The following is a 23,812-nucleotide window of genomic DNA, read 5'->3' on the forward strand; positions in this document are numbered from 1 at the left end:
CGATCTCGCCCCCAATAGACTGAATTTGAAGTTTCAACTGATTCCGAGGTGGTTTGCTTATAGTTCACTAAGAGTTGTGTTTCCACGACAAAAATTGAATGATCCTTCAAATTTCAACTAGTCCCTCTTTCTCTCTTTCTTTTTTTTTTTCTTTCTAATATACTGATATGATTACAGATAGTAACAAGATGAAATATAACCTTTTTTTTTGCTTAGATGACGCAGACACGAAGAACAAGAAGATGGACGCCACCACTGAAAAACTTCAAGGAACACTAAAAAAAATAACAGAAGGATATGACCTTGTTTCAGAGCCTAGCTCTGATACGTAACGAAACTCGTGACGTGGTCATGCAACCCACAATCAAAATTGAGATCTGATCCCGGAAAGCCGAAATAGGTCTGATAGGAGTGTGACACAATAAAAACCTGCCCCAAGGCACCAACACTATTGGATTGAGTAGAATGACGCCACAAAACCACTTAATCTTCGATAAGTCAGATTCAGTTCGTTCAAGAACTGAAGACGCAAGAATCACACTCACATGTTAAAACTGAAAAATTCAAAAGTAATTATCATCTAAGCTGCTGAAATTTTAGCTTACATGAGTTTAAATAGTTCTTAAAAAGTTAACCCTAATGGATCTTTTATATGGACATAAGGTCCACTCAAAACTGACCCAAGAACCATTTTTTTTTGCCTAGCATGTTACAGGATGTGCACAAAGTGATTGAGAGATGTGTTATTTGCAAGAAAGCTAAGGGTAAAGAGAATGCATATGGACTGTATATGCCATTGCCTATTCTAGAGCAACCATGGATGGATGTTAGCATGGACTTTGTACTTGGGTTACCAAGAACACAACGTGTAAAGGATTTAATAATGGTTGTGGTTGAACGATTCTCCAAAACATCTCATTTCATTCCTTGCAACAAGACTGACGATGCAGTACATGTTGTTGATTTGTTCTTTCAAGAGATTGTTCGTTTGCATGGAGTTCCTAAAAGCATTGTCTCTGATCGTGATACAAAGTTCTTAAGCCACTTTTGAAAGACTCTTTAGAGGAAGTTTGGAACGAAGTTACTTTTCAGTACGGCATGTCATCCACAAACTGATGGACAATCTCTTTATCAAGAAAGAAAGCGAATTTCAAAAGTTGACGCAAAACATACTCGTTTACGACGAGTTAAGTCCGAATCTGGAACATAAAGTAAATGATATCCAATTGACCTAACATTTCAAATATAGTGCGATATCAACCCAAATAGATAGAATATAAAGTTTGAGCAATTTGCGATAAGATTTGATATATTGATGCAAAAATGTTATGAATCAGACATGATTAGACACGAAATTAAAAACCAAAGAAAACGATATCCAATTGACCCCAAAATTAATATGTAGTGCGATTAGGACCCTAGTAATCAGATTGTCAAATGTTGGCTATTTGCGAGTTGATTTGATCAAATTTTTCCTTGTTTAGTTCTCTACGGCAGAAACCAATAAACGCCTTTTTTGAACAATATTTTTTTCTTCACTCTTTTTTTATGCTACATATATAGTTTGGACAATAACAGAATGAAATAAAATTTTTTTTGTTGATATGCTGTAACATCAAGGAAAAGAAATTAGACATTAAGGAAATTTTGCGGAAACAAGAAACGAAACTTTTAGAAGGATATAACCTGATTGATGGAGCCAAGCTCTGATATCAAATGATGAGAACCTCGTGATCACGTGGTCACGCAACCCATATGCAAAGACACCATTTTCTGGAAAACCAAATAAATCAGGTTTGTTAAGAGTGTGTGATACGATCCAGAAAATGTAAAATTCGGATTTTGAAGTAAAATGTGCAATTATCCAGTTTTACAACAACAGTCATAATTCTCAATCCGACTGTGGGATTGGGCTGAAATTGTACATGGACTCTCCAGACATGTTTTTCTACCTTGGGTTAAAATTGCAGGTCAATCGGAGTTCGGGAAGGCATCGAAACATGTGTCAACAAAGGCTGTATGAATTTTGTTATTTACTTCCTTTCTACTTGTGGACTTCCTGTTTGGCTAGAATTCTTTTCCTAAAAGGATGTGACAGCTTATTTTGAGAATCTGCTATTTCTACAAAGATCTTTAATGGACTGCTACATAGTTTCCAAGTGTGGCAAGGATTCACAAATGTTTTAGAATCCTTTTCTTACAAGGATTCCTTATATGAGACTTCTAAAGGGCAACAAATCTGATCCTATTATATTTTTAGGATATTAAATTCGGATTTATTATTGTTGTTATTATTTTCTTCTTAGTTTAGGGTTTATTTATATTATTTAGATTTAATTGTAAGTGAGCATCATATAAGTCCACACAAGGGGTCCATTAGGGTTTCTTTTAGTTTGGAGTCACTATAAATAAGGGCATAACCAGACATGTAAGGTTAGACAATTCAGATTAATAAAACTTCTTGTTTGCCGCACTTTGTGTGTGTGTGTGTGTTAGTGAGATAATCTCCCTTCCATGGTTCTCTAAACAACTGAAAAACAACTTATCAAAGAACAACTGTTTTCGTGGCGTCATCCTTATACTTCTCATTTGCAAATCAATATTAGTTGGGTGGGGGTCTCCATTTCCAATAGTGTTGATGCCTAGGTACAAGTTATCTTTGTGTCCCACTCCTATCAAACTTGATTTACTTGGCTTTTCGAGAATTGTTATCTTTGTGTGCGGGTTGCGTGACCACGTGATCACGAGGTTCGCATCATTTGGTATGAGAGCTTGGCTCCATTAATTAGGTTATATCCTTCTGAATTTTTTGTTCTTGTTGTTTCCACAAAAAATCCTTAGTGTCCAATTTTTCTTCCCCTTGATTTTGCAGCTTATCAAAAAACAAAAAACTAGCTATTTCATTTGGTTACTATCCAAAATAAATCAGTAGCATAAAAAAATTAAAAAAAAAAGAAAAAAGAAAAGAAAGAATCGTTCAAAGAGACGTCTATTGGATTCTGCCGTAGAGAACTAAATAAGGGAAAATTGGACCAAATTAACTCGGAATTAGCACAGATTTACTACACTTATTAATTGGGCCCTAATTGCATCAGATATTAAGTTTGGGGTCAATTGGATATCGTTTGTGTTGATTTTCAATTTCGGGTCTAATCAGGTCTGATTTTTATCGTTTTTGCGTCAGTATATCAAACCTTATCGCAAATTGTTCAAAATTCATATTCTTTCTATTTGGGTTGATATAGCACTATATCGGAATTGTTTGCTCAATTGGATATCATTCACATTAGGTTCCAGATTCAGACTTAACTCGTCGTAAATGAGTCTGTTTTGCGTCAACTTTTGAAATTCGCTTTCTTTCTATTGTTTCATTTCTTGCAGTATATGTTCAACATATCCAACATATTTGGGTTCTGTTTCATCATCTTTGCATATTTCATTTCTGAGTCTTCAGTTTGGTTCATATTTTGTTTTGCTTGTTTTCTGGTCTTTATTGCTTCTTGAGTCATATATACATATTTGTATTGCGTGGTTCTATTTGGTATTGGTTTGAGTTCTGCATGAACCGCAAGAAGGTGAGACGAGAGGTGTGAGCATGTGAAGATATTAAGAGTATTTGAGCGAAACACAAGGGATGTGAGGATTTTTTTTTACCACTAACCAATTTTGCAAGTACTATCATGTCAGCACAAAACAACAAACCACCTTCCAATATAGAACTTAAATTCCAAATGCATGCCATGATGAAAATGATGGAAAAAATGAATTTTATGATGGGGAACGTGTGTGACAAACTTGAGAAGGTGGGAAAACATGGTAACGTGGCTGGAACATGTACCCAATACGTGGGAAAAGTTTGGGCTCAACACAAATCTAACAATGGTAATGGGGCAAAAGGCCAAGGTGGGCTGATTATGTTGGTAGCCTAGAAACCAAAGGGATTTCATGTATTCTGATGAGGTGTTATGGCAAAAGAAAAGGGGGATTCAAAAGGAGAGGTGGTATCAAATGGAGAGAAATACAAAGATTCGTGTTCTAAAAAAGAATCCAAGAGTTTATCCTGAATTCTAGGGGAGATGAAGCAAGAACTTGATGTGTTAACGACATCAGTCAATGCCCAGAAAGCTTCAGAAAGAGAGGAGAAAATACGCTGGAATGATGATATACAAAATAGAATGGCTGCTACTTTCATCCAAAGTTGTTGGCGATGATTGTTGGCAAGAAAAGAACTCCAAAGGCTTCAAAAAGAGGCTATGGAATTGTCGATTCCACTTCTTGGTGATTCGAGGATGAATCATCTTAAAGAGAGAGGGAATGATATGATCCAAGAAAGGTCAAATTCGGATTTTGATGTAAAATGTGCAATTATCCAGTTTTACGACAACAGTTATAATTCTCAATCTGACCACTGGATTGGGCTGAAAGTTTACGTGGAGTCTCGTGACATGTTTTTCTACCTTGGGTTAAACTTTTAGGTCAATTAGAGTTTTCCCACCATAAAAGAGCATAATCCGTAAACTCAAGTGCTGCCACCTGACACTTCCTTTCTTCAGAATATTCATACAATTCAAACACCTTTTCAACCTTCTGAATCCACTCCAAGTATTCCTTGGGTGAACTACTTCCTCTAAACAGTGGAATCTTTAGTTTGAGACCATTAGGAGGATTATAATTCTTCCTTCTTGGTCTGCCCCTATTGCCGGCCTCATCATCCCCATTTGGATCTTCGTCAGCTTCTATAATATCATTTCGTGGCACCCTAAGTGCTTATTGCATGAGGGTATTCAACTATTTACGAATTCCAGCCATTTCATCCTGAATCTCAGCATGAGATTGTTGTAAGCCCATAACCTGTGCCTGTTCCAAACTTAACCCTCTTGGCAAATCTTCTTTATCTCCAGTCATAATTTAGTTTATCAACCTTATTTCCAACAAGCCTTTCTTCTGTTTTGGGCTCTTGCCTTAGATCGCAATTGATGCTCTGATACCAGATGATGTGCCGTGAATGATTAGAAAATCGACAACAATGAATCTGACGAAAATGGATGAAGGATGGGTTTGGTTGTGTTGTCTTCTTTTGATGTTTAAGTTGGATTATAGTGACTTTAAGGTAAATAAGATGGAGGATAGACTAGAATGATACTTTGATAAGTCGATCTAGACGCCACAAAGATCAATCTAGGATTTCAACGCCACACTCTTTGTGATTGAAGAGTTATAAGTCAGGTAGGGTTCTTCACAAAATCAATTTGGAACAACTCTTAATTCTCTGAATTAAGTTTCAAATCTTGGCCAAAAGTGTTTTTATTACATATTCTGATACTATATTTATAATTGGAACATCCCTCCAAAGTTAGGAAAAATTCAACATGACAGATGTCAAGTCTAAAAATTAAACTTTGACAAAGTAACTAGACAAATTTAACTAGCACACTTTTTTTTACTTTAATTGATACATAAACAGACCAAATTTAAAATGACTATAACTTCTTGTACAAAAATCCAATGCAATCATGGTTGGACAATCTAGAAAGATCACGTTCTGAACTTGAAATCCACCTAAATTACTCTTGTTTTAACATGCAATGGATGACTTCAAATTTGGATTCAAATTCATTTACTGTTCTAACAATAAACATCATCAATTCTTTCACTTATTTGCATTATCAACCCAAATTCAAGTAGCCCAGCATCAAAAGAACCATTAAGGGCTTTTCCCATCTTCAAGTTCCAATTGTAGGCAAATAAATATCCTTAAACCAATTTCAAACTGATTGCTAATTTTGAACTCCGACACAGCTTTAATCATTCCAATTTGACTCATTAAGGTCCTTTGTAGTTGTTTCGCTCTCGCTCTTGTCATTGGACCATCTTAATCCTCTTGATGGATTATAATTCCCATGATGCACATTAAGAATAAATATCTTGGTGGTGTCATCCTTATACTTCTCGTTCGCGAATTAATATTCGTTAGGTGGGGGTTTTCATTTCCAATAGTGTTGGTGCCTAGATACAAGTTATTTTTGTGTCACACTCCTATCAAACCTGATTTAATTGGCTTTCTGGGAATTAGTGTGTTTGTGTGTGGGTTGTGTGACCACATGATTACAAGGTTTGCATCATTTGATATCAGAGCTTGGCTCCATTAATCAAGTTGAAATTTTCGTTTCTTGTTTCCGCAAAATTTCCTTAGTGTCCAATTTCTTCTCCTTGATGTTGTAGCATATCAAAAAACAAATAAAAAAATATAAAAAAATTTATTTCAATATTTTACTATCCAAAGTATATCTGTAGCATTAAAAAAGGAGAAAAGAAAACCAAATTGTTCAAAAAAGGCGTTTATTGGTTTCTGCCGTAGAAACCTAAACAATGGAAAATTGGATCAAATCAACTTGGAATTAGTCCACATTTTACAAACTGATTACTGGGGTCCTAATTGCACTAGATATTAATTTTGGGGTGAATTGGATATCATTTTCTTAGTTTTTAATTTCGGGTCTACTTAGGTCTGATTTATAACGTTTTTGCATCAGTATATCAAACTTTATCATAAATTGCTCACACTTTATATTCTATCTATTTGGGTTGATATCACACTATATCTAAAATGTTAGCTCAATTGGATATCATTTATTTTAGGTTTGAGATTCGGACTTAACTCGTCGTAAACGAGTATGTTTTGCATCAACTTTTGAAATTCGCTTTCTTTTCTTGCAGTATACTTCCAACATATTTGGGTGTTGTTCCATCATTTTTGCTTGTTCCGTTTCTATTTTTATTCGAGTCTTCAGTTTCGTTTGTATTTCGGATAGATTCACTTGCTACTCTCGAGACTATCATCTTAGTTTCCTTTTTGCTTGTTTTTTGTTTTTTATTGCTTCTTGAGTTATACATATTTGGATTGCGCTGCTAAGTTGGTTTTAGTTCCGCAAGAAGGTGAGACGAGTGGTGTGAGTGTGTGAGGATATTAAGAGTGTTTAAGCGAAACACAAGCGATGTGATGATTTTTTTTACCACTAACCATTTTTTGGAGGTACTAGCATGTCAAATTAAAACAACACACCACCCCCTCCCGATGTTGAACTTAAGTTCCAATTGCAAGCCATGACGAAGATAATGGAAAGAATGAATTTCATGATGGGGAACGTGTATGACAGACTTCAGAAGGTGGGAAAGCATGGTAACATTGTTGGAACATGTACCCAAGACGTGAGAAAGGTTGGGGCTGAACTGAAATTAAACAATGGCAGTGGGGCTGAAAGGCCAAGGTGGGATGGTTATGAGGATTTTGAGAATGACGTTGTTGATATTGGTGATGGTGGTTTTAAAGAGACCATAGGCGATGAAGAAGGTTTTCGACAGCTTAGAATCTGAAGGGATTTCATGTATTCTTATGAGGAGTGATGGGCAAAAAAAAAAAAAGGAGGATTCAAAAAGGGAGGTGGTATGAAAGGGAGAGAACTAAAGCGATTAGAGTTCTAAAAAATGAATCCAAGAGTCTATCCCATATTCTAGGGGAGATGATATCCTGTATTCTAGGAGAGATGAATCAAGAACTTGATGTGTCAACAGCAGCAGTCAATGCCTAGCAACCTTCAGAAAGAGGGGAGAAAAAACTCTGCAATGATGATATACAAATAGAACAGCTGTTACTTTCATCCAAAGTTTCGTCAATTTTTCTCGTAAACTGAGTTTTGCAGCTACAGTGTATCATGTATGGCAAGAATGGAATGCAAGGATCTTTGCTGGAATGTCTAGAACTTCGAATTTGGTCTTTAATCAAATCAAATGTATCATTCGTGATAAGCTTGATTCTTGGCCATACCTGAATCATAGATGAATCTTTCCCCGTAAGAATCCGCGAGTGGGCTGTGAGGATGCCAATTGTCAAACCATAGAGAGGTTGTCATTCCATCTCCTATGATGTACTTCATCTTCGGCCATGCTAAGGATCTGAGCTTTAGAATCTTTCCCCAAGCCCAAGAGCAATTCTGTGGCGTCTTGATTGTCCAGAAATTCCTACCTCGCAACAGATTGGATCTGATCCAAGTAGACCATATTGAGCCATCTGAGTCATTGCACAGGTTCCAAATGTGTTTCAACAAAGCAATCTTGTTCCATTCTGTTATCCTTTTTATTCCTAGCCCCCCCTCCTTTTTTGGAAGACATACCTGTCAAATTCGGATTTTAACGTAAAATGTGCAACTATCCAGTTTTATGGTAATAGTCATAATTCTCAATCCGACTGTTGGGTCGGACTAAAATTTTATGTCGATATTTCTGACATATTGTCCTACATTGGGTTACATTGTCAAGTCAATCGGAATTCTGGAAGGCATTGAAATACTGGTCAACAGAGGCTGTACGAATTTTGTTATTTATTTCCTTTTGACTTGTGGACTTCCTATTTGGCTAGGATTCTTTTCCTAAAAGGATGTAGCAGCTTCTTTTGGGAATCATCTAATTCTATAAAGATCTTTAACGCAACCCACACGCAAAGACATGAATTCCTGGAAAGCCAAGTAAAATAGGTTTGATAGGAGACACAAAGATAACTTGTACCTAGGCACCAGCACTATTGGAAATGGAAGCAACGAGAAAATATATTTCACATTCAAAACAAGGTATGTAGCATGATAATTGATGGAGGTAGTTGTGCTAATGTTGCTAGTGATACTCTTGTAAAGAAATTGAATCTGAGTTGTATTAAGCATCCTAGGTGATGTGGACCAGCCCAGAAACACCAGCAAGGACCCATTACATGTTCTAAATGGTCCAATGACTCGGTCCAAGACAAAGGCATTGAATGCATTGGTTTTGAATGTTTCAACCAAGTCAGAATTGAAATGTCCATTAGAGTATCAAGAGGAGATCCTAGTACATCTTATCCATGTGCGAGAGGGGTCCAACACAACTTTATTTGGGCCATGAGGTGAGGACAGCAAAGGAAACAAAAGAATCCTTCTACAACTTGGAAACAACATGGGTGGCTAACTTTTCCTTTTGTTTCTAGGATTAAGGGGCTACATGGAAGGCTATAATAAGCCTTGAATAAGTTCTTTAATATTTTACTTCCTTCTCTTCTTCTTATGATAGAAGATGGATTTAATGTTATGGGCTTTGTTTTATTTTGTTAGCTACAACCCAAGGCTTGTTTGGGCTTAATTAATACTTTGTTTTCAGTTAGGATCCGAGACTTGTTTGGATTAAGTTATGGGCTTTTCAGTTTAGGGTTTTGGGTCAGTTTTGAGTGGACCTCATTTAAGTCCACATAAGGGGTCCATTAGGGTTAACTTTTCAGGAACTATTTAAACTCATATAAGCCAAAATTCGGAGCTTTGATGACAATTACTTCTGAATCTTTCAGTTTTATCGTGTGAGAGTGATTCTTGCATTCTTCAGTTCTTGAACGAACTGAATTTGACTTATCGAAGATTAACTGGCTTTGTGGCGTCATTCTACTCAATCCAATAGTGTTGGTGCCTTAGGGCAGATTTCCATTATGTCACACTCCTATCAGATCTATTTCGGCTTTTCGGGATAAGATCTCAATTTTGATTGTGGGTTACGTGATCACGAGATTCGCATCAAGTAATAAAAGGAACACCAAGATACCTAATTGGTAATTTTTGTTCCTTATACTTGAGAACACCGTGAAGCTGCATTTTTGTATTAGGAGCTACACCACATAAGAACATATTACTCTTATCAAGGTTTGGTGATAAACCTGAAGCAACCCAAAATTGATTAAGAGAGTTCCTAACCAAAAAAATCAAGGCCACCTCTACTTTATGAAAGATCATCAAACCATTAAAAAAGCATAAATGAGTAATTTACTCCCTCTCATTGGCCAATGAAACCTAAAATCAGAATGTCTAGCCATTTGACCCAACAAACCCAGAACTTCCATACCAAGAACAAATAAATAAGGTGATAATGGATCACCCTGTCTTAAACCTCTAGAACCAATAAAGAAACCGTGGAGTTCTCTGTTGATCGAGACTGAGAATCTAGTAGTAGAAATACATTCACTAATCCAATTAACCATACAAGAGGGAAAGCCAAACATTTGGAGAATAACCAATAAAAAATCCCATCTTACCGAGTCATAAGCTTTCATAAGATCCACATTCAAAGAGCATCTAGGAGAAACTCCCCCTTCCCCTTTTTTGTGATATGTATGATCAAGATCATTAGTATTAAAGCAAGCCTCTTTGTACATAAGTAAAATCATTGGCTTTTTAGTGAAAAATGCACATCTGACCTATAAAAATTGGGTTGTTTCTTTAGTTTTTCCATACAATTCTCATCACTCTTATTGACTTTCTTCACTCCTCTTGTCTTACCTCCACTCTTGGCCAGATTTGGGTGTTTTTGAGTTGTAGTCGAATGGTTTCATTTGTTTGGAGTGTTGGCTGAATACTTGTTTGTGTTTGGATGGGGTGGCCGAATGGGTTGTAGTGGTTTGAGTTCTAGCTGAATCTGATGGTCTTCCTCACTTTGATTTTCTCTCCCCATAGCCTCATGCTCACTTTTTCGCTTTATTTGATCATCATACACCTGTTTAGGTGTAAGAGGTACAAGAGTGATGGTTTTACCATCTTTTACAATGGTATACCTATTTTTAACCCTATCATGAATTGCCTTCCTATCATATTGCCATAGTCTCCCCAACAAGATGTGACTTGCTTGCATTGGTACCATGTCGCACAGAAATTCATCAACATATTTCCCAATCGAAAATGGAACCACAACCTGTTTAGTCACTTTCACTTCACCACTATCATTCAGTCATTGCAATCTATATGGTTTAGCATGCTTAACAGTACACAAATTCAGTTTACTAACAAGGGTGGTACTATAAACATTAACATAGTATCTATAATTAAACCACACACTTTGCTTTGTACATAACAATGCGTATGGAAGATGTTCTCCCTTTGTTGATTAATTTCATCTTCCTTTACTTGAACCTGAAGTGTTCGTTTTATAACCAAGGACTCCCCAACCGATAATGCTAACTCATCCCCATCACTATCCTCCCCAATGGTGGCAGCCAGCCTTCACAATCAGATCTGTCACTTTCAGATTCCATATCACCATTATCTCTAATCATCATGATTCTCTTGTTTGGACACTCTGAAGCATAATGTCCATGTCTTTGACACCTGAAACATTTAACATCACGGGTGCGTTTAGGTTGAGTTTCAGATTTACCTTTGGCATCAGTAGGAACATCAACTTTATCCTTTGGTGGTTCAGTTCTAGAAGGAACAAAGGATCTTGGCCGGACAGTACCCTCCCTCTTTAGATTTGGCTTCCAAGATGATGAAGAGCCCGAATTAAATGCTGGCCGAGCATATCCTTTCCGAAGTTGTCTCTCCACCTTCGTAGCCATGTGAACTATGTCCTCTAGCTCCACATAGTGCTGTAGCTCAACCACATTGGCAATGTCTCGATTCAACTCATTAAGAAATCTAGCCATGGTGGCTTCTCTATCCTCAACAACATTGGCCTGAATTATTGCTATCTCCATCTCTTTGTGATATTCATCTATTGTCTTATAACCTTGATTCAGACCTTGGAGCTTCAGATATAAGTCTCTGTAATAGTGGTTTGGCACAAATCGTCTCCTCATTAAGACTTTCATCTCCCCCCAAGTCTGAACAGGTCGCTCCCCATTCGTCCTCCTACTGATTACAATTTGATCGCATCAAATCAATGCATACTCCGTAAACTCAATTATCACCAATTTCACCTTCTTTTGTTCAGAATAGCTATGGCAATCAAAAATCCAATCTATCTTTTTCTCCCACTCCAAATAAGCCGCGGGATCGTTTTTACCTTGAAAGTTAGGAATTTTCAGTTTAATGGTGACCAAGTCCCCATCCATATCTTTATAAGTGCCCATGCCACGAAAATTCACATTCCTCCTAGCCCTGTTCGGTCCAAACCTGATTCCTTGGCCAGCAGATGGAAAATCATAGTCATCTTCACCCGCATCTTCATTTTCATCAACAAATTCTTCAAAATCAGATCTGACATTCCGTACAGCCATACAGACCGTATTTCCTCGGCGATCAGCCCCACTATTCTATTGCTTTATTGAATTCACCTCATCTTTCAGATCCTTGTACGTTCTAGACAACAGCTCAAGTTGCTGGCCTATGGCGAGCAATTGGAAAGCTACGTCAGCGTTTTGTGTAGCTGATTCGTTGTTTTCAGATATTCTTTGAATCTGCAAAATTTGGTTAGTAGCACAAAATATATCCTCACACCTCTCATGTATCACGTAAAAAAAAATCAAGGCTTTTCACTCTAAATAAGCTCACTACGTCTTTTACCTCACAACTTGCTTTCTTTTGGTTCTTTAGGAACTAAAATCAACAAATCAAAAACAATAGCCTTTGCAGCGCGCACTCTAATTATAATTTTCAGACTCAAGAATCAATAAATATACTGAAAACAAAGCAAAACAAAACTACAATTATGATTTTACGAGTAGCAATGCAAATTCGAACGAATTGTGGACGAAACAAGACACAAAATAAATCAAAAGTGAATATTAGCGAAAATAGTTACTTGACTCCTAGATAACCCAAATATAATAGAAACAAAAATATTTGGACAAAACTAAACAGTAAGGATTACGTTTTGAAACTTGACGCAAATCTAACCTGTTATACAATTTTTACGTAGCAGAATTGAAACCCAGACCAAACGATCTCGAAATGACTTCAAATTCAATATTTAGTATTATAATACTAAAAAAACAACAAAAATCAATTTATAGGTCGTTCTTTTATGTCTAGGTACCCAAACCCCTTGTATGATCAGTTTGCGGTAGAATTGAACCCCCAATTAAAACCTCCAGAAGCCGATATCAAAATAAGCCCAAATTTAATATATGGTGCGATCTCATCCCCAATACACAGAATATGAAGTTTCAATTTATTCTAAGGTGTTTTTCTTATGGTTCACAAATAGTAGTGTTTCTACGGCAGAATTGAGTCTCGAATTAAAACCTCAAGCAAACAATATCAGAAAAAGCCCAAATTTGACATATGATGCGATCTCACCCCCGATAGACTGAATATGAAGTTTAAATTGATTCCGTGGTGGTTTGCTTATGGTTCACCAAGAGTTGTGTTTCTACAGCAAAAATTGAATGATCCTTCAAATTTTAATTAATCCCTATCTCTCTTTCTTTTTAATATAATGATATGATTAGAGACAATAACAAGATGAAATATTACCCTTTTTTATTTTTGCTTAGATGACGCAGACACGAAGAACAAGAAGATGGACGCAAAAACTGAAAAACTTTAAGGAACACAAAAAAACAAAAATAACAAAAGGATATGACCTTGTTTCAGAGCCTAGCTCTCATACCAATTGATGCGAACCTCGAGATCTGATCCTGAAAAACCGAAATAGGTCTGATAGGAGTGTGACACAATGAAAACCTGCCCCAAGGCACCAACACTATTGGATTGAGTAGAATGATGCCACGAAGCTAGTTAATCTTCGATAAGTCAGATTTAGTTCGTTCAATAATTAAAGAATGCGAGAATCACCCATGTTGTTTCCAAGTTGTAAAAGGATTCTTTTGTTTCCTTTGCTGTCCTCACCTCATGGCCCAAATAAGGTTGTGTTGGACCCCTCTCGCACATGGATAAGATGTACTAGGATCTCCTCTTGATACTCTAATGGACCTTTCAATTCTGACTTGGTTGAAACATTCAAAACCAATGCATTCAATGCCTCTTTCAATGCCTTTGTCTTGGACCGAGTCATTGGACCATTTGGAACATGTAATGGGTCCTTGCTAGTGTTTCTGGGCTGGTCCACATCATTACTTCAAAGCTTTATCCTTATGATTGCTCAATTCCTGTAACTGAATCATGGCTAAAGGCCAAAGGCTATGGTCTTTATCCAAATCCGAACAAAAGTGACACCTTCTTGAGCGGTGTGTTAAATGCGGAGAGGGAACAAATTATTCATATTCTTGGGTTTAAAGAGGGGGAGCTCCGTATGAAATATTTGGGAGCACCTCTTCTCTCATCTAGACTAAAGGCTGTTTATTGTAAGGGCCTCGTGGATCGAATCACCTCTAAAGTTCGACAATGGACTTGTAGAACACTCTCGTATGCAAGACGGGTACAACTGATTAATTCAGTCTTATTTTCCATACAGGTCTATTTGGCATCTCTCTTTCTCTTACCTGGGCAAGTAATTAAAAATGTGGAGCAAATTATGAAATCCTTGCATTCGATTTGATTAAAGACCAAATTCGAAGCTCTAGACATTCCAGCAAAGATCCTTGCATTCCGTTCTTGCCATACATGATACACTGTAGCTGCAAAACTCAGTTTACGAGAAAAATTGACGAAACTCTTGCCATGCCAAGAGACAATGGCCCATCGAATCCATTCATCCCAGCCTTTTGTCATTCTTGGAATGTCGCATTTGTCACAAACATCCCACCAGATCGCTTTAGTATAGGAGCATTCAAAGAACAAGTGGTTGTGATCCTCATTGTTGTGGAGACAGAGTGAGCATCTATTGGGACCATGTATACCAAACCGATGAAGTTTATCTTGAGTTGTGAGTTTCGTTGGACAGCCATCCATAGAAGAAATGAATGTCTTGGAACAGCATTCTTGAACCACACAATGTCATGCCATTCAACCATCTGACGATGACGTCTTAGTTGTTCCCAAGCTACTTTGATCGAGAATCTGTGATTTGGCGAATCCAACCAAACTATCTCATCCTTTTGCCCCATCTTAGGATTAGAATTGGAAGGAATAGCTTCTATAATGGGGTGCCAGCCAATAGCTTGGGTGGTAGGAGTTTTCCATTCTGAGTTATGAATTAGCACATTCACCGTCGCGTTCTTGGCCATACCTGAATCATAGATGAATCTTTCCCCGTAAGAATCCGCGAGTGGGCTGTGAGGATGCCAATTGTCAAACCATAGAGAGGTTGTCATTCCATCTCCTATGATGTACTTCATCTTCGGCCATGCTAAGGATCGGAGCTTTAGAATCTTTCCCTAAGCCCAAGAGCAATTCTGTGGTGTCTTGATTGTCCAGAAATTCCTACCTCGCAACAAATTGGATCTGATCCAAGTATACCATATTGAGCCATCTGAGTCATTGCACAGATTCCAAATGTGTTTCAACAAAGCAATCTTGTTCCATTCTGTTATCCTTTTTATACCTAGCCCCCCCTCCTTTTTTGGAAGACATACCTGATCCCAAGCCACTTTAGCCCCAGTAGTTCTCATATCTGAACCTGACCAAAGAAAGGATTTCATAATTTGCTCCACATTTTTAATGACTTGCCCAGGTAATAGAAAGAGAAATGCCCAATAGACCTGTATGGAAAATAAGACTGAATTAATCAGTTGTACCCGTCCGGCATACGAGAGTGTCCTACAAGTCCAATGTCGAACTTTAGAGGTGATTCGATCCACGAGACCCTTATAATAAACAGCCTTTAGTCTGGACGAGAGAAGAGGTCCTCCCAAATATTTCATAGGGAGCTCCCCCTCTTTAAACCCAAGAATATTAATAATTTGTTCCCTCTCCGCATTTAACACACCGCTCAAGAAGGTGTCACTTTTGTTCGGATTTGGATACAGACCTGATAGATCTTGAAACTTTGTGAGCACAGTTCTGATCATACGAATTGAGTTTACATCCCCGTTGCTAAAAATCATCAAGTCATTAGCAAAACAAAGATGAGAAATTTTGTCCTTCTTGCATCTCCAGTGGAACTTGAATTCTTGGTTGGCACTCATCTTGCAGAATAGCCCCGAAAGGATTTCCATACATAGGACAAACAAATATGGGGACAATGGATCCCCTTGTCTCAGCCCTCTTCCCCCTTGAAAGTAACCTGCAAGCTCACCATTGATGTTGATAGAGAATTGACATGATGTAACACAAACCATGATCCAATCAATTACTGTTCTAGGGAATCCCATTTTTATTAACATAGCGTCAATGAAATCCCACCGCACCGAGTCATAAGCCTTCATCAGATCAACTTTCATAGCACAACGAGCAGGTCCCGTAGATTTATGATAGCCTTTCATTAGTTCCTGAGACAAAAGAATGTTATCACTGATTCTCCGTCCTGAGATAAAAGCAGTCTGATATGGACCAACTAAGGATGGCAAAACAACTTTGATTCTCCTAGCTAGAATCTTAGCGATGCATTTGTACACTGTATTGCAGCAAGATATAGGACGAAAATCTGTCAACCTTGTAGGATTAGAAACTTTAGGAATAATGGAAATGGATGTAGCATTCATTTTTTTAAGCATTCTACGAGTCTGAAATAAGGATCTAACAGCGTTGATTACATCTTCCCCAACTATGTGCCACATTCTTTTGAAGAAACTTGCATTAAAGCCATCCGGACCAAGGGCTTTGTTGTTCTTCAAACTAAACATAGCATGCTTAATCTCCTCCCTTTTTACATCTTGTGCGAGTAGATGCTGTTGCGTTGAAGACAGTTTCAAGTTAATTGCCGACTCCATTACTTCCTCGTTCAGAACCCTAGGCATCTGATCCACTCCTAATACACGATGGAAGTATGCAATTACTTCTGATTTGACTGCCTCGTGTCCTTCGACAACCTCTACATCCTCCCTTGTAAGTGATAGAAGCTTATTTCTATTCTGTCTTCCATTTACTGATTTGTGAAAGTAGCTAGTATTCTGATCCCCCAAGCTAAGCCATTGTATCCTTGCCTTCTGTTTGAAAAAACTCTCTTCAGCCCTGACGGTAGAAGCGTATTACGAACAGCATCCCTTTCTCGCATGCACAAAATTGGATTCTCATGCGTTGTATGCAGAGCCTGTTGAGCCTTATCCATTTCGTTTTTTGCATCTTTAACTCTATCTGAAATGTTGGAGAAGTGACCCATATTGAAACGTTTCAATTCCTGTTTTAGCTTTCTTAGTTTGCAACACAGCTGATACATTGGACAACCCCCCGAATTCTGATCCCATACCTCTTTCACCAAGGGCATGAACTCGTCTTGATCCATCCACATATCGAAGAATCTGAATGGTTTCTTTATGTTCTGATCATTGCCAATAACCTTTACCACCATAGGAGAATGGTCTGACATACCCGAAGGCAAAAATCTCGCTTCCGATAAGGGGAAGTTCAGATTCCACTTCTCATTGACAAGCACTCTATCTAGTTTCTGCATAATCAGATTCTCAGGACATTGGTTCGACCAAGTATAATGCATACCTAAATACCGAAGATCATCTACTTTCGCTTCTCGAATACATGTATCCAATCTGTCCATAGTACCAGTCCACGTAGTAGACCCTCCTAACCTGTCCGACTGGTTGCGGATAGCATTAAAGTCACCCATAAGAATCCACGGGGTTGACTCCCATCCATCACTACGATTCACTATATCAAACCATAATGCCTTACGTAAGGAAGCATTATTGTCTCCATAAATAATTGAAGTATTGAAACTTATATTGGTAGCTAATATACTGACAGAAACATGAATAGCCTGGTCTGACACTCCAACAACATCCACCTTCACTGTATCAGCATTCCAACAAACCCAAATACGACCACGACAAGAGAAATCATAATTATACAAGAAGGACCAAGAACGCAGAAGAAGTTTAGAAACATTATCTTTATTCTTGTCTTTAACTCGAGTTTCAACCAAACCAAAAAAAGTTATCCTCTCTTGATGGATGAGCCGACGCAATTCTGAATGCTTTATAGGATCATTCAAACCTCTAATATTCCAACATCCAATAATCATAGGAAAATAGAGAGGAGTACAAGCAGCAACACAAAGATTACCTTGACGTGCCTCCTGGAGAGGAGCCAAATTTCTGATTCTTCTTTGAAGAGGCTTTTGAACCCTTTTTCTTTTTCTCTAGAGAGTCTCTAGGATTAACAGTTTCCCTTTCGGTGGAATTCAGGGTTTGAGGGGTTGTCAGGATCGTTGACGTTAACTCCTTATCGGCTCGTTCCCCATCTGTATCACCTCCCATTACGTCCATATCTTGATCTAAAGCAGTGCTTGCAGCCCCTTGCTCCTGTTTCATGTCTTCTCGTAAACTCTTCAAGACAAGAGGAGAGGAAGGATTTTCATCTTCATGACAAGCAGCATTGCTCACATCTGATGCCGCATGATCATTCATATTACAATCAGACATATGTATACCAGATGTTGACCAACCATTCTCATTACAATTACCCACTTTAGATGCCAAGGGAGCATTCTCCCCACTCACAGAACCATTGTTTCGTTTACCAACTACCTGCCACTGAAACTGATTTTGCTTGTTATCCGCAGATTTAGAGTTTATAGCTCCTAGATTCCTCTTACCCTCTGCCACCACTTTAAGATTATCAATGTTCTTAGTAGCACATAGCGCCGTGGTGTGTCCAAAGACATTGCAATTACTGCACTTCGACGGTATCCATTCGTACTCAGCTGAAATTGTTATGAATAACCCATTTGGACAGCGAAGATCATATTCCTTAACCAACGTCTTCGAAGCATCTATCTCAACACAAACTCTTGCGTAACTAAGCCTTTTACGCAACAATGTCGTATGATCCGCATGAAGGGGGACTCCAATAGCACTCGCTACACAGCTCAGCCCCATAATAGTCCAATACTCGAGAGGGACATTATACAGCCTAACCCATACCGGAACTCTGGCCAAATCATCTTTCAAAAATTGCATGTTCGGTTGCCAACGTTTAAGCACTAAAGGCCTGTTTGCCATGGGGCTATTTCCAGCACATTAGTGGCATGATCGACAGAATCAAAGGTGAAGATGAAGAAACCATTATCCGAAGACAAATCTTCTGATAGACCGTAGGAGCTCCATATTCTTTTGGCAATAGAATTAACCACGGGATACGGTAATTTCTGCCCCACAAAATGACCAACTAGGGTGGATTTCCAAAATTCGCAGCCATCTTCAAACACATCAAGTGGAGGAGCTACTGTCACACGACCATCAGTCATAGTAGGGGGAGCAAAGTGTAGATTACGGACTGAACTAATGCCAAGGGTCTTGCTACCCTTATTGTCATCAACATCAGAACCCTTCAAAGCATTTAAAAAATTCAATTTGGGTCTAAGTTTTACTTGTTCTTGTTGATGAGACCCTACCTTCACCTCATCAACTTTAGAACCCAACACATGGTTCATTTCTGGAACAACATTAGAAGCTTGGACAGTAGAGTGTTTCTCTATACTAACATCAGAATCAGCTTGAAACTGAGAAATTCTCATCCCATGGCTATTCAACATATCTTGCAGTTCTAATCTTAATGCATGTCCAGACTTAACTTGATTGTGTTGTTCAATGTTAGAGCTAACCATTGGAACATTTTCCACAGAATAACATATAGACATTATGGTAGCATACAAATACTATAGAGAACAAAATTCTAAGAAGATAAACTGAGTCCAAGAAGCAACCTAAGCTCAGAAATAATAGCAAACTAACTCATAAACAACAAGAAGCAGATTAGTTCATGAAGGAAGAAGAGAATTACAGAATTACGAGGTCAATATCTCCCAGCACACTGATTGTAACAATAATCCGTTCGGTCAAGATGTAGAGTAGGTTCTGAAGAACAACATACTCAAAAATAGTAACGATCCAACGGTGAACAAAGGAGATCAAGCTACGACAAACCACTCTGAAACTAGCAAGAAAAATGAAACTTTTCCAAAGAACTGTGAGTTAATCTTCACATATGGCAAAGGCCTTCATGTCTATGACAGCCATAAGAGAAATCATGAAGAAAATCCATTCACTATGCTGCAACTTCACCACTTCTCCATAGTTCCAGAACTGAAAATGCAGAATAGTAGAAATATTGCGAGATCAATATCTCTTACCTCGTTGATTGGATAACAAATCCGTTCGGTCAATGTTGAGAGAAGGTTAGGAGGAACAACATAGTCAGAAATGAGAACAATCCAACGGTGGACAGAGTAGATGTAGCTCCGACAGCACCACACTCTCTCTCTTTCTCTCTTCTCTCTCTCTCTCTCTCTAGGGTTGTGTAATGATTCCAAATATTGTCTTCCACTTATTTCGAAAACAACTTTATTACTGATATGGACCAGCCCTGAAACACCAACAAGAACCCGTTACATATTCCAAATGGTCTAATCACTCGATCCAAGAAAAATTGATGACAATCAGCCCAACACCAAGCGTAATCATGCCAACAACCCATTGGAGGTGCCAATTGGGCCAATTATAAAAGTTCAAGCAAAGAAGCTTAAAGAAGCATTGAATGGGCTTGTATAAAACATATGGAGCAAGATGGACTTAGAGGAGCTTGAGACATCTAAGGAGCATGAAGGATAACCTCTAATTAAGGTCCAAGAAAAGCCCAATTCGTGTGGAACAAGGGGCTGATGTGTCCAACCCCATACCACCAGCCTTGTCAGGCTTGTTTTTCCTAATGATACAAGGATAGAAAGTCAACAATTTATTCTCCTAAATAATAAAGGAAGTTTCAGCAAATCTAATTCCTAAGGAAAGAAGGATTATTTAATGTTTTTCCTAGCTTATGAAGGAAAGTAATTAAATTAGCAACAAAGGGGAAAATTTGTTTTCTTATTTGTCCAAGTTAAACCAGGAAATCTAAGCTAATCAAGGACCTAAAGAGGACGACATAATAAATTTTTCAAATTAGATTCTCCTAGCTTATATGGGACTTCTATAGGGCAACAAATCTGATCATATCATATTTATGATATTAAATTCGGATTTATTATTGTTATTATTATTTTCTTCTTAGTTTAGGGTTTTATTTATATTATTTGGGTTTGATTGTAAGTGGGCCTCATATAAGTTCACAAATGGGGTTCATTAGGGTTTGTTTAAGTTTAGAGTTAGTATAAATAAAGGCATAACCAGATATGTAAGGGTTACGTAATTTTCAGATCAATAAACTTCTTTTGACATACTTGTTGTTTCTTTGGTGGGATAATATCCCTTCCTTGGTTCTTTAAAGAACTAAAAAACGACTTATTAAAGAACAACTGACTTCATGACATCATCCTTATACTTCTTGTTCCCGAATCAATATTCGTTGGGAGGGGTTCATTTTCCATTAGTGTCGGTGCCTAGGTACAAGTTATCTTTGTGTCACACTCTTATCAAACCTGATTTATTCGGCTTTTCCAGGAATTGGTGTCTTCACGTGTGGGTTGTTTGACCATGTGTTCAAAAGGTTTGCATCACAAATACATTGAAAGAGGCATTGAATTCTTTGGTTTTGAAGGTTTCGACCAAGTCAGGTTTGAAGGGTCCGTTGGAGTATCAAGAGGAAGCCTTAGTTCATTTTGTTAGCTAAGTCAGGTTTGAAGGGTCCATTTGAGTATCAAGAGGAGGCCTTAGTACATTTTGTTAGCTAGGATCCAACGCTTGTTTGGGCTTAATTAATACTTTCTTTTTAGCTAGGATTCAAGGCTTGTTGGGATCAGGTTATGGGCTTTTTAGTTTAGGGTTTTTGAGGCAGTTTTGTATGTGGGTCAATTCAGCCCACAAAGGTAGATCCACTAGGATAAATTTTTAAGAACTATTTAAACATATGCAACCTAAAATTCGGCAGCCATTGATGAATATTACTTCTGAATTTTTCAATTTTAACGTGTAAGTGATTTTTGCATTCTTTAGTTGTTGAACGAATTGAATCTGACTTATCGAAGATTAAATGGCTTTGTAGTGTCATTTTGCTTCATTCCAACAGTGTTGGTGTCTTAGGGCATGTTTCCATTATGTCACACTCCTTCAAACCTATTTCGACTTCCCGGGATCAGATCTCAACCATGATTATAGGTTGCGTGACCACGTGATCATAAGGTTTGCATCGGTTGATATCAAAGTTAGGCTCCAAAACAAGGTCATTTAAGAAAAAAAAAGTGTTATATTTCATCTTCTTGTCGTCTCTAATCATATTAGTCTCTCTCTCTCTCACACACACAATATGTATATATAAACTGATGTGCCGTGAATGATTCGAAAATCGGCAACAATGAATTCTAACGTAAATGGATGAAGGATAAGTCTGGTTGTGTTGTGTTTCTTTTTTTATGTTTAGGCTTGATTATAGCGATTATAAGGTAAATAAGATGTATAATAGACTAGAATGATACTTTAATGAGTCGATTTGGATGCCACAAAGATCAATCTAGGATTTCGACGCCACAATTTTTATGTCAAAGAGTGTTAAGTCAGGTAGAGTTCTTCACAAATCAATTTGTAAGAACAATTCTTAATTCTCATAATTAATTTTTCAAATCTTAACGAAATGTGTTTATTACATATTATGATACCATATTTATAATTGGAGCATCTCTCCAACTTTAGGAAAATTTAACATGACAGAAGTCAGGTCCAAAAACAGATTTTGACAAAGGAAAACTATAACGATTGACTTTTTGAAGCCAAAAACGGTGGAATTTTTTTTTGTCCTTGATACTTGTCACAATGATATTCTGTGAATTAGTAATTAGGTTCCCTTCCTTATCATGACATCATACAGATACAGTTTTCATAAATCGACATTCCTATAAAATGAATACTCAATACACATGCCTATAATATTATATTTTTATATTCATATATTTTTACATTACATCTTATTGACACACTCATGAATTTGCATTCCTGTTCTAGTCTCGTTATCAACACGAGTTTATCTACGAGTGCCCAATAACAATCTTACACAATTAATACCTCCTTTCATACGATCCTAATGTGATTTCTCAACACAACATCCTCATAAACGAGAATACCACATAAATATATTCATAACATCATATCTACATGTGTGCACATCCACATCCATGTTCCATTATAGTTTTCATTACAAGTTTTTGCAAAAGTGTCGAATGGCAGCATAACATCTTTCAAAATATGAGAACCTGCCTAGGCATCTTAATTGTGTGATGTCCCTATTACAAAAACAACATGGATACAAGAATTGTAAATAATCTAAAAATAATAATAATAAATAGAAGGATATTATCGTTATTTTTTGCTATCAACTGAAGGTGAGTACAATCTTTCATTCACTTCTCATATACATTGTACAATCCTTATTATTTCGCTAAATGCATTATCTTCATTCATATGCCCCAACCTCTCTATAAGAGTGGTGAGGTCGAAGTTTAATCTTCGGTCGCGGTTAATTACTTCACCTTAACCCGGTCATCCACCTTAGATGCTTTAACCTCAACTAATCGCAATGTCTAAACTTGGTACTCCGTCTCGGATGTCATTAATCAAAACTAATCACAAAAGTCAAACCCGTCATCTTTTACGGATGCCATTAGCTGAAGTCAATCATTATAATTAACTTGGTCATCCATCTAGGATGCTATTTGCCAAAACTAATCATCAACCACAACCTGGTCATTCATCTCGGATGCCTTTACCCGAAGCAAATAACAAGCACAACCTGATCATCCCTCTCGGATGCCATTAGCCAAAGCAAATCAACAATCACAACCCAGTTATCCCTTTCGGATGCTATTAGCTGAAGCTAATCAACGATCACAACCCGGTCATCCATCTCGGATATCATTAACCGAAGCTAATCATTTATTCATCCCGGCCATCCATTTAGGATGCCATTAATAGAAACAAATCATTTATTTATCCCAGCCATCCATTCAGATACCATTAGCCGAAACTAATCATTTGTTCATCGCGGTCTTCCATTTAGGATGCTATTAGCCGAAGCTAATTATTTGTTCATCAACA

The sequence above is a fragment of the Populus nigra genome, chromosome 8, assembly GCF_951802175.1.
Source record: "Populus nigra chromosome 8, ddPopNigr1.1, whole genome shotgun sequence".
NCBI lineage: Eukaryota > Viridiplantae > Streptophyta > Magnoliopsida > Malpighiales > Salicaceae > Populus > Populus nigra.